At 38.3% G+C, this 13,695-nt stretch overlaps 1 protein-coding gene and 1 non-coding gene across 5 annotated transcripts in view; both read left to right on the top strand.

Annotated features, from left to right (window-relative positions):
- DLGAP1 (DLG associated protein 1) overlaps window positions 1–13,695 on the top strand; it is an 866,993-nt gene that overhangs the window by 59,918 nt on the left and 793,380 nt on the right. The window lies entirely within an intron of this gene.
- On the top strand, window positions 542–648 carry LOC128572260 (U6 spliceosomal RNA). The gene has a single exon (XR_008376152.1). It is a non-coding gene; the product is annotated as a U6 spliceosomal RNA (small nuclear RNA).

The raw sequence follows: 13,695 nt of genomic DNA on the forward strand, positions 1-13,695 counted from the left end.
TTTGTTGATAAGATTTTGTTTCAATTTTTTTCTCCTTTTTAAAAGTCAGCATGAGCTAAGTTACTATGAAAATTTATTTATGGGTTAGAAGCTATATTCATTAAGGTCTGGCAAGCAACTGAAATACATAATGAGGCTAGAACCAATATTTATGCATTTTTAAAACATAATTTAAGTTACACATTCTCTTAAATTTTACAGATGTATTACTGTTTCTAATTATGCATACGTGCATATCTACAGCCAGATACACCAAAAATTATATTTCTTTTTTAAGCATCACTTAAAGATGTCACATAGAATCCAGATGCAGGAGTGTGTACCTGTAGTCTCAGATATCTGAGGGGCTGAGACAGGAGGATGGCTTGAGCTCAGGAGTTTGAGACTCACCTGGGCAATATAGCAAGACCCTATCTCAAAAACAGATTTTTGATAAAATTCAGATAAAGATACAAAACAAAATTTGGAGTACCAGATGACCATTACTTGAGTTTCTCTGACCTTATAAATAAAAAATAGAATTTGAAAATTACCTACTGGTGTGCTCACTTAGACAGCACATATACTAAAATTGGAACGATACAGAGAAGATTAGCATGGCCCCTGCACAAGGATGACAGACAAATTCATGAAGCATTCCATATTTTTTTCTGTACAAAAGAAAAGAAAATAAAATTACCTATTAAAAAAATCATACTATAAGGCAATATACTTTTACCATGAAAAACTCCTATGAGAAATTATAATTGTTTAATTTGCTTTAGCCTCTGTCCATAAACAGAAATTATAAAAAGATCTCAAATCATCAAAATAACTCATTAATTCCCCACACTGTGGCCAAAGTCATCTCACCATAACATTACTATTATCATGTAATGGAATTGAGAGTGCAGCAGTGCGGAGAGAGATGGGCACAGGTTGAGATTTTAAACAGGATTTCAAATATATTATGCCTGTTTGATGAGGTAATATTTGAGCAAAGGCTTAAAGGAAATGAGCTAATTCACCATGTGAGTCTCTAACAGAAGCATGTTCCTGGGAGAGGGAACACCCAGTGAAAAGTTGGGAGACCTCCTGGAATAGCAATGTGGTCAGTGTGGCTGGAGTGACATAAAAGGCATGATAAGGATCAATTATGGAAAGGATAAGATTTGTTTGTTTGTTTGTTTGTTTAGACAGATCCTTACTCTGTCCCCCTGGATAGAGTGCTCTGGCATCATAGCTCACGGCAACCTTAAAGTCTTAGGCCCAACCAATCTTCCTGCCTCAGCCTCCTCAGCTGGGACCATAGGGAAGCACCACAACTTCCAGCTAGTTTTTGTATTTTTAGTAGAGACAGAGTCTCAGTCTTGTTCAGGCTGGATTTGAACTCCTGAGCTCAAGCAATCCATCCACCTTGGCCTCCCAGAGTGCTAGGATTACAGGTGTGAGCCACCACTGCACCCAGGCCTAAAGTGTAAGATTTAACATTCATTTTGACATTGTCACATTACTAGTATTACTAGAAACTAGAATTTACAATACTGATTTACGATACTGATTACAATACTGATTATAATGGGATAGCAGATAGGAATGTGATTATTACATATATCCAGATTAATTCACCAGTTGCCTAAATTAAAATAGAAGTCCCATTTCCAACAAATTCTTTGGAACATTTTAGTTTTAATTATTACTTAATGGCATAAGACCAGTGTGTTCATCTTAAATAATCAGTAGAGTCTAATTTTTCTTGGAAAACTCATGGTCAAGAACTGGTTTGTCGAACACTATAGCATATTAAATCCAGTTGAATGTTACTTCTGTGATTACTTACATGGTTTAGCATGTTCCCTTATGACAAAAGAAAAGTCATTTCTGCTTGCTGTCTGCTGAGAGCTCTGTGTCTAAATCCTCAGTTGTGTTAAGGTTTCCTCAGTCATAGCTATGCCAGGTTCTTCAGTGATTTAAATGACGAGTACTTGGATTAGCGGGTTGTTTGTATCTACCTGTGTTTATGTTTGAGTAAACGCAGGCTGACTGTAACACCAAAAGTCTCAAATGGCAATCACATCCCACTGAAGGATTGTTTATGTAAATTGTGTTTTAACTTAGGACTAAAGATATCAAGTAAAATCTCGACTGTCCAAAGTGATAGGAAAATGGAACATTTTCCCTGATAGACCATGTGATAGGCCATAAAGTAAACCTCAATAACTTTAAAAGGATAGAAATCCTATAAAACATGTTCTCTGACCATAACAGAATGAAATTAAAAATCAGTAGCAGGGATAAGATTGGGGAAACTAACAAGTATGTGGGAATTATATGACATACTCCTAAATAATCAATAGTTCAAAGAGGAATCAAAGGGGAAATCAGAAAATATTTTGAGATGAATGAAAACGAAGACCCTATATTAAAAGTTATAGAAGGCAAATGAAGTATTGCTTAGAGGGAAATTCATAGCCAAGTGTATGCGGGATTTCTTGGTTCAGCCAAGACAAGGGTGAAAAAACAGCAAACGCCAAAAGGAGACCTGCAGAGGCTGGGGAGGGCGGAGGGGGATATTGTGGGTGGAGGATGGTTTAAAAGATGGGGCCGTTTCCCAGCGTGGTGCAAGGCTAGCGAATCCCTGCCTTCCTTCTGCACGCTCAAATTTGTTAGAAGGGAAAGTTTGCGTTTGAATGCCATATTAATTTCTTGGTGTCTGAAATAACAAATTACCACAAATTGGGGCAGGTGGAGTTAGGCGATGTAAATTTTTTTCTTTTATACTTGTAAAGGCTGGAAGTTCAAAGTCAATGTATTCCCAAGACTATCCTTTCTCTGAAGGCTCACAAAAAAAAAAAAAAAATCCTTCCTTGACCCCTCCTCATCCTGATAGCACCCAGCGATCGTTTCTGTTCATTCCTTGTCTTGTAGCTGCCACGCCTGCCTCTGTCTTCATGCAACAAAAACTAGCTGGATATTGTGGTGTGTGCCTGTAGTCCCAGCTACTCAGGAGGCTGAGGCTTTTTCTCTGTATTTCTGATTGTCCTCGCCTCTTCTTGGAAGGACTCCTGGCACTGCATTTAGGGATCACCCTAAACCAGTGTGATCTCATCGTAACTAATGACATCTGCAAAGAAGCATTTCTAAATAAGGTCACATTCACAGGTATCAAAGGTGAGGTCTTGAACTGAACTTGTATTTGGGGGGAGGATGCAATTCAGTCTACAACTTTTTCCTGGAGAAGAGTTAGGACAACAAGAAATACTTTATATAGATCGAATCTATGTCTCTTTTGCTTTTTTTTTTTTTTGTAGTTTTTGGCCAAGGCTAGGTTTGAACCCACCACCTCTGGCATATGGGGCTGGCGCCCTACTCCTTTGAGCCATAGGTGCCGCCCTGTCTCTTTTGCTTTTTACCTTATTTGGTGTTGCAAAGAGTACCAGCTTGGTCAACAAAGTCTGATCCCAAGGTGCCTGCTGATGGCAAACAAGTAGCTTTTAATTCATCACCCAGATTAAGGGACTGAGTGAAATTATTATTTGCCAACTTGAACATTTTTAGGTATTCGTAGCTGAAGTGGTATGAGATGGTGTGTCATGATGTTAGATAGACCACATACAGCCCATGGGTGCTATGTTCTCCGTGTGGATTTTACAAGGAGAACATAGGATTTACCAGGATTTACTTCAGGGACACTGTTTAGTGAGGACATACATTCATCTTATATTACATGTACCTGTATATTCCATACCTAAAATCTCTCCCGACTTTAACTCAGGGACACAGAAAGGTAAAAAAACAATCAAAAAACTGAAACCAATCATACCTTGTATTGTGACTTTTTGAGGACTCCTAAAAAGCTCTGTGAGACTATCTTATATAGGTTTCTAGACGAGAGCTTTTCAGGAGCAGTTTCATTGATAGGAATATACAAAGAATTATGCAGAAATGTGTTAAATATACATTTCTTACAGGATATTTAATACTATCAAAACGATTTAATACCATAATGCTATTCTACCTTAATACAGGATGTCCATAAAGTTTAGGTAAAATTTACTATGTTAAACTATTTTAAATTGCACACAAACTTTATAACAACAAATGTCAAAACCTGAATATACTCATGGAAGAAAAAAGTGGACTAAAAATTAAAAGGGGAAAATTGATCTTAGTATTCATGGGCTTTATTCTGTAGAAGGCACGTCTGTGTAACGAGTATGAATTGTGATTATCCGACACTCATGATTCCATGTCTTCTCGAGCTTTTAGGTCTTCCCAAGCTACACGAAGTCATTTCAGCATAATAGTTGCTGACATCGTTAGATTAGAAGCAGGAAGGACAAAAGCAAAGAGAAAGAATTGGGTGAGGTCAAACAGTGAAAAGTATGAAGAAGTAGTAAGCTAGAGTGAGGGATGATGGGAATTACTACCTCCAAACTTTCAGAGCTCTGACGCCATTTTGTGGAGGTTTCTGACTCACAAAGACAACGGCAGCACAACAACAGATGTCTGCAGGGATAATGCTAATTAAAATCATCAAGGAAAGAGTATATTTAGTGTATTTTCTTCAAAATACAGACTTTTGTAATATTCATTGAAAAATTTCCAACAAAGCGAGTTCAGTATGTAATGTTCACCAATTATGTGTAGTAGGTTGAATTTCTGTTCCCCGGAGAATTCTTTCATTCATAATAACCATTCTCAAGGGTGTCAGACAACAATGTGATGATGTTTCTCTGAGATTGGCTTATTTCCTGTCAGTTTATATATGTGACTTTATGTAGTATTTTAAAAGGCAAGAACACTATGGTTACGTCATTGTAAATGCACTTCTAAATAGAGGTTTTCAATCATGGGTGCACATTAGAAATACCTGGAGGACCTTTAAAACAAAAGGTCCCTGGGCCTCACCCCAGACCAATTAAATCAGACTCTTGAGGGATTGGGTCTGGGCTTGAGTTCTTTATAAAACCTTCCCAAATGATTCTAATGTGCAACAGCTTAGAGGAATATGTTCCAAATAAAGACATTCCTGGACCCTAAGCTCAGATCACTCTCTAAGTCAAGAATACTGAGTGTATAGATGGGCTTTTGAGTCAGCTGGCTTCTGTGCCTTCTAGAATATGAGCCAGGAAGAAAAGTTGAAATATTTCTTTGTGTCTAAGTGTTAGAAATAATACAAAAAGAAAGGAAAATTCTCTTATGAAAACTGTTAATTTCATAAATGTTAGGACTAACAGGATCCAACAGTAAAAGGAGAGGGTGAATAAGGAATATTATTTGTCATGAAAACTATTTAAGGCTGGCGGCGCCTGTGGTTCAGTAGGGCGCTGGCCCCATATGCCGGAGGTGGCGGATTCAAACCCAGCCTCTGCCAAAAACTGCAAAGTAAAAAAAACCATTTGAGGCATAAGTCAACATCTGTAAACAGCATCTAAGACATGCCTACACAAATGCATGTCTGTGGTTTCAGGAAATTGTTCTCAAAATCTTGCTTTGGGAAAGTAAGCTTATGAAAAAAACAACTGATTACTGAATTAAAATTGAACCTACTGGTAATAACCACGGAACGGATGTCACAGGATTTAGAAGCTAAATTTAGGGACAAGGGGATGGGAGGGAGAGCTACAAATTTATATCTTCCAACTATAATAAATAATTCGAAAGATATTTCTTTTAATATAAAGTAAAAATGTGATTCTCTTTCTGGGGTATAGGTTTTCTAAATGTCCTTCATTTTCGATCAAGTCTCCTCTTTAGAAAAATATATTCCAAATATTAAAAATGATTATTTTTGTTCGATAAAACCACAAGCACTGAAAATACTTATTTGTCACTAAAGTAATTATTCTCATGAAAAATTATTTATTCAAGTTTTAAATGAACAGATCATCTGTCCTACACCAGGTATTTCATTTTCCTCCAAAATGGTGCCGTTTGGGGTGCCAGGATAAACACTGGTATAATGAGCTGGAAGGAGAAATGTTGCCTCATAGCAGGATGACTCCAGAGAAATAGCAAAAGGAAGGCTTGGCTTTTCATTTATAGGAAAGAGGACAAAATGAAATACAGTCATTGCAAAATGGTCTACCCGACCTGTGCCATGTGGGTGTGAATGAACCTGCCCTCTAGTATTGATGACAAAGGAATTTTCTCAGGGAAGGAGAGAGATCTGGTTCCTCAGCAAGAGCAACTTGTACCATTTTGTCAAAAACTAAATTTTAACAGAGAGCTTCTGAGCAATTAAACTTGTACTACTACCAAAGTGAAGGATCCTATCCCGAGTAGCGTGAATGTGCATTTTAGTCAGCTGCAGGCTAACATGCAGCAAACTGCAACAGGGAAGCCATTTCTTTTTTTTTTTTTTTTTTTTTATTTTGGCCGGGGCTAGGTTTGAACCTGCCACCTCCAGCATATGGGACCGGCGCCCTACTCCTTGAGCCACAGGTGCCGCCCCAGGGAAGCCATTTCTAAAGAGAAGCTAGTAGAAGACTTTACACTCAGAATCCGAAACAGAGAAAAGTTCAGGGCAACATTTAGGTCAGAAGGCCACATCGCTTCCACCTTACATGCATAGTCAGTCCTAGTATTTTTTTTAGATAAATGTATGCATTTGTAGAATGGCTATGACGCTCCATAACTAGAATTATTGGCCAATTTACTTTATACTTGTAACAGTTATAGATTATTTTAATGACTCTTTCAAATGGTTTGTCCCCCTCTGGGAAGAAATGAAATAATATTAGGATATAAAAAGTGCTACAATTGTTTTCCAAAAAGAAATTATTTCTGCTTTCAGGGAGTCAACATTATAGTCAATATCATAAGAAAATTAAATAGACATGTGGAAATGTCAAGCTGATATTTGTTGAATACACTTACTATGATATCTTACTGCAACTTGGGATAAATTCAACAAACTGCAATGGATTTATTTATCCTTTAAAAGGGATCTCCTGGTATTATAACACAGTTAATATTTACTAGGACTTCTCTGATTTACCAATTTTTTAATAATCCATCAATATATATTTTTCCCATTATTTTAAAAACTTATTCATTATTCAAATTATCTCCAAATAGCTGCTTATTACTAAGCAAAAAAAAAAAAGAAAAAAGTTGTGTATGACATAGTACTGAATGAAAGAACTCTTTAGAAATTATTATCATTTATTTCATGGATCTTATTCTTCATTGATCTCTATAATGTACAAGTTAGTAGAACTGGCCCTGGAACAACCTAAAAATTCATTAAAGACACTGATTTTAGTCCACTAATTTTTACATATTTTTCAGAAGATGTGTGAAACATATGTTTTAAGAAGGAAATGTTATTTATGGAGCATTTTAAGTTCAATGATTAGTCCTTCTCAAAATAGTTTTTATAATTAGTATCTCAAAAATTCTTATAGAATCCTAACTCTGCCATATTTTGGTGCAAATTATATAAATGAAAGCATGGTCACAGGATATTAGATAGCTCTAACCCATAACCCCTACACTAACCAGAAAATAGAACGTTCATCTGCTCCTATCAGGAGAGAAGAGAGAGAAATTATCGTCACCGTGACAAGAGCAATGGGCTAATTATTATCCTAATGCCCACTTCGACATCTAGTAGGCATTTACTGTCTACATTCATATCTCTGTTCCTCCTCAGTCACTATTTGTTTCTTCCTTGGTATATTTTCTATTTAACTCTGCTATAGAATAAAATTATCTAAAAATACTGTATTTATTTTTAATTGTTCGCCAAATAGAAACTTCCATTTCTAATGTACATTGTACTGGTTTCCAGCCCCTCAACTCTTATGAAGGTCAGTTTGGGCCTGTGTCAGAAGAGCTTGTCTAACAGTTTTAACTGGGCAGAGATGGCACGGACAGCCATCTGTGGTAGTGATCACCCTGTCAGAAGCTGAACTAGAAATATGGAGACTTTACCTCTTTCATGTTTACATGGATGGAACTGGAACATATTCTTCTTAGTAAAGTATCTCAAGAATGGAAGAAAAATTACCCAATGTACTCAGCCCTACTATGAAACTAATTTATGGCTTTCACGTGAACGCTATAACCCAGTTACAACCTAAGAATAGGGGGAAGGGGGAAAGGGAGGGAGGGAGGGGGGAGGTGGGTAGAGGGAAGGAGATTGGTGGGATTACACCAGTGGTGCATCTTACAAGGGTATATGTGAAACTTGGTAAACGGTCTGTGAAGCTAGTGAATGATGCCCCATGATCATATCAATGTACACAGCTATGATTTAATAAAAAAAAAAAAAAGAAGAAGAAGAAGCTGAACTAATGTCTGTGGTGGCCAGGCTCTGACAGTGCCCCACTGACCTCTCCTTCCTGGCATTCACACCTTGGTTTAGTCCCATCCCAAACTCATATGTGACCAACAGCATGCAGCAGAAGGGACAGTAGGAGATCTGACTTTAAATTGTGTGAACTTGCCACCGTGTGCTCATATTGGCAGCACCATACAACAGGTCCATGAGATTTCACAGCCTGTGTCAGCATCTCACAACTGTGTTTGTGTAGAACTGTGGCAGTGTTTTACTGAGCAGTTTCGTTGTTGTTGTTGTTGCGTGTTTTTGTGTGCTGTTGCCAGAATGTCAGAGCTTGAATTAAACATTAACTTTCTTTTTAAACATGACAAGAGTGGAAGTAACAGCAGGGATGTATTAGTCCAAGTTTGTGGGGATAATGCCATGAAGAAAATGTAGGGTACCAATGGATTAAACATTTCCCTGAGGTGAGAGAAACCATCACTGACAAAGAGAAGGCCAGGGAAGCCAGTAATGAGCAGAACTGATGAAAACATTGCAAACATTCATCAAATTGTGCATCAAAATCATCAGCTGACTGTGTGAAGCACATGGGAGACCAGGTAAACATTGACAGAGAAACACTTAGCAAGACTGTAACTGACAATCTTGGCATGGTAAAGGTGTGGTTCTTGCATCACAGCAATGCACCAGCTCACACGGCTGGTAAGATAAGTCTGTGGGGGAGACTTCACCCAGTAAACAAATAACTGTATTGGAACACCCTCCCTACCTACTCACCTTATCTGGCCCTCCATGACTTTTTTTCTTTACCTAAAGATAAAGGAAATATTGAGAGGAAGGCATATTGATGACATTCAGGACATCATGGGTAATATCAGGCAAGTTCTGATAGTCATTTCAGATGAAGAGTTCCAAAATTGCTTTGAAGGGTAGCCTAGGGACTGGTGTTGGTGCGTAGCTGCCTAGGGGGAGTACTTCAAAGGTGATGTGACTGTAGTGATGATATTCAGCAATGAGTTTTTTCTAGCATGAGTTCCTGAACTAATTTGTCAGACTTCTTCCAAGACTGGGTTGTGAACATTGCGCCATCTATTTTGGTGACACTCTCTCACTCTCATGGACCACTCACTCTGAGGAAAGCCAGCTGCAGTGTTGCGAGTAGCCCAGCGATGACACCTATGTGGTGAGGCAGGGAAACCACCTGCCAGCCATACGAGTGCCTGGAGGAGCAGATTGGCGTGTCTCAGCCCAGCTGTCACATGATCATTCTTGGGCTAGCACCACCCAGATAACCTGCTCACAGATTCCCAAACCTCAAACTGTGTGAGGTAATAAATGTATGTTGTTTTAAACCACTAAGTCTTGAAGTAATTGGTTATACAGCTATAGATAAGTACTATACCATCTGACAGGAAAACTTCCTAGGGCTACAAGATGGGATTTTTAATTACCAACATATTTTCCATTTCCAGTGTTTGTTAAAAAAAAAAGAAAGAAAGAAAAGAGAAAAGGAATATAGGTAAAGAGAATCTTCCCCCATTAAGCATGATAAACAGACAATATAACTATAGAGTTTAACCCAAGTAATTCTGTAAGCAGGAATTATTCCAAGGGAAAGATAAATAGCAAGTAATCTTTATAGTTTTCTACTGATAGCCTGTCCATCTCTGCTCCATATTAGAAGTTCTAACTATTAGGAGCACAAGAGAACGGGTAGCACATGGCTTTAATCATGGCAGTAAGACATTGGTTGGCTGAAATGTCAGGTTCATAACAAGTGTGTGTGTGTGTGTGTGTGTGTGTGTGTGTGTATTTACCTACCTTACAGTAATAGAAACAAATAATGATCTATCTCACTAGGATGGTTGTGTGTGTGAGAAGCTGTCCTCATCAGATGTCCCAAACCAGTATATAAACTCAAGAAAACGTCAGGCAAAAGAAAAAGGAAAACAGAAGCAAGGGGTCAAGTAAGAGTTGCTCCACCAATCCAGATACCAATGAGTTGGTGAACTCAGCACCTGAGATGAGTGTGTGGATATCACACATGTCCACAATGCTGAATTTACATAAAGAGACTCAGGGTATATATTGTTAATGTTACCTAATAAGTTACTAAAAGTTATACACATTGCCTACATATTGCTCCCAGAAGTCTTCCTTTTAAAAAAAAAGAAAAGAAAAGAAAAAAAGAAAAAAACTCACAGAGGGCTTGTTTGGGCAGAATGCAGTTGATTCTTGTTCACTGTTGTCCTAAGACATGGGTGTATGTAATCTTCTGAAATTCACTCAAATATCATTGAGCTTTGAGTTTTGACCTTCTAGGAAATGGTGCGCCTGGAGAAATCCTCTCCATGTGCCACCTTTGGACAGCAGTTTGCTGGAAGTATGAAAAAACAATTGGAATAATTATCTTTAGTTTGTTGTTTTTCTTCTAGCCTACTAATAGAAATACCTATGAGCCGTGCAATAAAGAAAAAAGTCACCAGACAAAAAAAGACAGTACAGTCAGTGCACTCTGCTGACCATTCAACTAGTGAGGTCTTCAGAAACGAGTTAGTCCTCTAGGAATCCTCCAGTTCTTGAGTATTTATGCCCTGATTGCCATTATGTTGATTTTCTATGCTTCCTACTTCCCTATCATTGTTTTCTTTCTTGTCCAAGCAAGCAATTAGTAGAATCTATTTATGCTTTGTCTACGGCAAACCCAAAGGTACGTTCTTTTCCAAATTGAGGACTATTTGTTCTATAGTTACGTGGTGTGTAGAATACTTACAGAGGGGCTGCAAGAAGAGGTGATTGGCTAATGGGGTACTTTCATTCAACCTAATCTATTTGGAAAAATGAGCTAAAAAAAATAGCCCCCTGGTCAAAATGATTTCTCATTTAGCCTCCACATTTCAAATTCCATGAAATCATTAAGATTAATAAGCACATTATAAGAAGCCGAATGTCATCAGAGAATTCCACAGGCTAAACACTTAAGTGTTAATTATATTAACCTGATTAAAATTCACTAGAAATCTGTCCTTCTTTAAGAAAGAATTCTGACTGATGTGCAGAGAAAAGGAACGGGAGTCTGAGAAGTTCTAAGTGAGTGTTTTTTGCATAGACAGAAAAGCGCTGGAAACAAGTGGAAGAAATTCAAAGATGAAATCCAAAGATTCCAATTGTTCTGGCTTGTTCGTGATTTTGCCTAGGGCCATGACAGCACTTGGTACTCCTGGAAAAAACCCTGCCATCTGCTCCCTTTGGGCAGCCTTGAGTTTGCCTCTGCTGGGGGTAACCTTCCAGAATTAGTTTGGAAGAACCTCAGTTCCATTAATTTAGCCCCAGGTCCCCAAGGACTAGCCTATTTAAACTAGATTTAGCAGATGAGCCTGCATTTCCCTGTGTAATTCCCAACCTTCTCTGCTAGAAGCTAAAGTAGTGAGTTCTGCCTGGATTTGGCTCCAGGCAGGGATTTTGAGGAGGCAGGTGGTAGACTGCCTGGGAGGAAGACCAGACTGGGTAGCAGGAGAGAGGCTGGGGGAGAGGGTAGAGCTGGAGGTAAAAGCAGGTGGAGAATGAATCTTATGAACCAGTTACTGACGCACGGGAAGTTCATCAAGGACCTTATACAACACTGACTGGAGAACAATGACCTTGGGTCCTTTCCTCTGACCTAAGAATATGAGCTGTGTGTGAGAGACAAGCCTACAGATGCACTTGGTGGCTCAGAGGGAGAAGATCTGAGTATGGGGTGACAAAAACCAACTATTGCCTGGAATGATTAAAAGATGTGCATACACTGCTGACCTCTTATCTTTCCCTCTCTATTTTGAATTCAATGTACAAGGATTTCTCTGGCTCCAGGGAATCTCCCAACCCTTTCTCTAAGATGCAGGAATCTGCTGGATGCATTTTATGGATTCCTCATCTTGTAATTGATTTTTGCCTAGCATGACCCAGGCCCTCCAGAATGTAATTTAACCAAGCACATTTTACTTACCTATAGAGACATTGTGGGAAAATACCTTCATGTGTGATGTTTAAAGAAACTTTGACTAGAAAAAGACTATTGGCTTTCATTACATAATTGAATTGATATTAATGAAATCATTTGTAATGAGAAGGGAGTCATTCATTTTGAGGGAAAACGTTTATCAACCATATCTTCTCATTTATGTAGTTCGATAAAGTAAATGAAGTATATTTAAAAGAAAAAACATTAAAAATACAAAGAGCACCTTTCAAATTTGATAACAACCACCCTTTCATAGGATATGTTGAAAGGAACCATTGTTGGTTAACTGCACATTAATTCCATTTTTAAATAAATATTTAAGTTTGAGGTACCAAGTACCAAGTTAACGTGAACAGGAAGAAACAGGCCTTGCTTTTACTGAACTTAAAATTTCAATGGAAATTAAAGAAAGTGATTCTAAATAAATATGTAGTTTTAGTAAGATAAAAATTGACAGTGGATTATGAAGTTTATGTTTATAAATGAACCTACCACATGTCTAAATGGTTTTACAGTGCAGCTTGAGAGCAGGTCTAGATGATGTCAAGAAGTGATGGAGCTCATGATTGAAGACAGAGCATTTGGACTATTAGTTATTTCTCAGATTTAAATTGTTTGGGTTATTTTAAAGCGAACTACTTCCCCAGTGTGAAATTTTAATCTTCTCCCAAGACTACAGCTTTTGAAATTATTTGAGCCACTGAATTGGTCCAATGAAACTTTCAATTGGTCCAGTGAAACTTGCACTGTCAGTGACTGAACCCTGCCACCAGTGATTTCCAAGTTCCAAGTTCAAAGCAACTCTGAGTTTTCTGCCCTACGAGCATGGGCCCTGCCCTCCCTTCCCTTCTCCACCCCCCTCCCATTTCCAACCCGTTGGCCAGTGGCTTGGAAGAACAAGCTGATGTACATAACTTCACAACTGGAAAAGAAAGGATCTTGTCCGATTTTAAGAACTAGCACCTCTAAGGCAGAATGACCTACCAGTATATACTGTCCAATAAAAGACTTTCTCTCCTCAGGAAGTTTTCTATCTCCAAAATCACAGCCTTGGAAATTATGAGCTGGCTCAGTGCTTTGTGGGAACAGAATTAAGCTCAGGCAGGAACACCTTGGCTCATAGGTTTCAGGCATTCACAGCTTTTAAACAATCTCTCACAATCTTTGCTTATTATGCCAATGACATTTTTGAGAAGGTAAAATATTCTGGACACTAAGTCATTGGTTGTCTGCTGTTTTTATTGTTTAACCATTTTCCCAATCAGGACCCAAATTTTAACCAATCTCCCATCCTCCCCATCCCCGTTTCACCCCCAGTATATAACAGTAATAGCTAAAAACTACACACATGCTATGGGCGGCGCCTGTGGCTCAAAGGAGTAGGGCGCCGGCCCCATATGCCACAGGTGATGGGTTCAAA

This window comes from Nycticebus coucang, chromosome 19 (genome assembly GCF_027406575.1).
Source record: "Nycticebus coucang isolate mNycCou1 chromosome 19, mNycCou1.pri, whole genome shotgun sequence".
NCBI classification, from domain to species: Eukaryota; Metazoa; Chordata; class Mammalia; order Primates; family Lorisidae; genus Nycticebus; species Nycticebus coucang.